This window comes from Triticum aestivum, chromosome 2D, assembly GCF_018294505.1.
Source record: "Triticum aestivum cultivar Chinese Spring chromosome 2D, IWGSC CS RefSeq v2.1, whole genome shotgun sequence".
NCBI classification, from domain to species: Eukaryota; Viridiplantae; Streptophyta; class Magnoliopsida; order Poales; family Poaceae; genus Triticum; species Triticum aestivum.
The window spans coordinates 431,509,876-431,512,041 of NC_057799.1; the positions used below are offsets into that span (position 1 = coordinate 431,509,876).

Below are 2,166 nucleotides of genomic sequence, written 5' to 3' on the forward strand. Positions count from 1 at the left end.
AATGTACATGAAGATCTAAATAGCAAGTGCTTGAATCTCACATACATGACCACCACGTGCATGACTCTCCCTTTGCCTCCTTTTCTTTTTCTTACATGTATTTGGGTACATATACGCGCGAGCTTGCCGGCCGGCCGAGTACCCGAATACGTATATGTATTGTACATGCATCAAGCTTTCTTACGTGCTCCAATGCTCTATGCAAGGCAAGCCTCTTGTCAAATCCAAATCTTTTTTTTGTTCTACCGTGTCCGAACAGAGTTCGTGTACGGGTCTTGCCATATGAGCGCCATGTAAGATGCTATAAAGATGAGACCCTGGGTAGCGTTACTTCTCAAATCCACGGTCAAGCAGCACAGCACACAAGTTCTTCCATCGTCCAGGGTCAAGAAACACAGTAGGTCACAAAAAGACAAAGGCAAAGTTTCGTTTCTTCTCATCGAAGGTGAAACGCCTTGACTCCGCATGCATGTTCAGCCCATATGTGTATACTTTCACTCTTTTTTTTTGACTTGGTATTGGTTGTTTTTCCTGTATCATCAGAAGAACATGGGACACAACGAGAAGCCCAAGAGATCCCGGGGAAGTCGAGAGGCCGATGACTCGAGCAGCACTACGAACGAAAAAAGCAGCTTGATGCCTCCCCCCACCGCCACCAAGCAAGTCGAGAAGTAGCTCTAATGGCGTGGAGTACACGCGTTCGACACCTCCATTGCCGAGTGCTCTGCACATCACGGCGCCACAGACTACGCGCCACCAACCCAGCCGCAACTCCAAGAATTCCGACAAGACAGTCATCTCCCTTGATGTTGACGCTCCGCCACTAGGGCACCTGGAGGTAAAGAAAAATAGCAAAGAAGCAGAGATTGCATGAATGTATTCTTTCCTTACCCCTATGTGTATCCTGTATGAATGCAGGACAAACTTGACGACGTGCTGCCGCACGTGCCTATGAGCCGCGGCATGGAGCAACTCTTAGACCAGGTGATGGAAAACATGGACCGAGATGAGCCGGCCACCAAATCCGCACCTCCGGCCAAGTCTAGTTCGTTGGCGAAGCACACGCCCCCGGCAACGAGTGATCCAGCTGCGAATTCTTCAACTGTGGCAGGGAGCGATCTCATCGTAAAACCCGCCTCCCTGGTGACAAAGCCCGCTTCTTTAACCACATCAACATGCACCCCCGAAGTGGACAAAAAGCTATCAATGACAAGGATGTTGGGGTAACTACAAAGAAACCTAGGCCATCTGCTTGTGGTATGTGTATAGTACCCCCACCACCTTGCATGAATTTTTTTAGATGCTTTCTTGACTCTTTCCTTTTTTATCGCCTTTTTAGATGTCTCCAGCAAAACAACTAATCTAGAAGACTTTTATTCTCCTGAGGCAAAGGAACTCCGGGAACAAATTGAGCAACACCAGAATATCCTTGCTGGGGAAAACACTCTGCTCGAGAAGCTCAAAGTCCCTCCAACTAATAACATCTCAACGCCAAGCCTTGCTCCCGCCCGGAATAGCAACAAAGTACATCTCAATAGGACTCAAAGGTGGCCGAGTCGTACACAAGACGCCGTGCGGAGGCGGCTGCCTTCCTGGCCGCCGGCGGAAAGCTTCCGGAGATCGCGACGATCCTAGCATACAAAGCTCCTGAGTGAGGGAGCGGACTAGAGATCATAGACTGCTCTGCAAAAGCTGCACTTAGTTCAAATAGGTTCTATCTTAGTTAAATATAATTTGTCTTAGCTCATCCAGAACAAAGTTTGATTAGTCCCAGTGAACTTTTGTATCATCGATCAATAAAATGATAGATTTTATGATATATCTCCTTTTTACTTTTACTCGTCGGGTCTTTGCTTCATACTGGCCATGGAGCTGCGTTGTATCAGCTTCCAACAACGGTGAGGCTAGCTAACCACAGCCTCCCTGGTGTATATGCTGCAGTCCTTCCGGCTCGTTGGACTTCACCAATGCTTAATGTAACAGTTTCAACTTGTCTTGCACCAGCCGTGACACCTTCAAGTGCACATCTAGACCTCAAAAATATATCCATCAATCTATCATATGCGCGGGTGTTCGTATGCTTATTTGTATGTCCGTCGTTGCGGCCGCCACGTATAACCGAGGCATATATTTCCGCTGTACATATTGCCGCCCTCATGCATGCAT

At 47.8% G+C, this 2,166-nt stretch overlaps 1 long non-coding RNA gene across 1 annotated transcript; it reads left to right on the top strand.

The window, feature by feature from the left end:
* Positions 1–347: 347 nt before the first annotated feature.
* Positions 348–1,765, top strand: LOC123049513 (uncharacterized). The gene is made up of 4 exons (XR_006423593.1): positions 348–445; positions 544–838; positions 919–1,257; positions 1,340–1,765. It is a non-coding gene; the product is annotated as an uncharacterized lncRNA (long non-coding RNA).
* Positions 1,766–2,166: the final 401 nt, after the last annotated feature.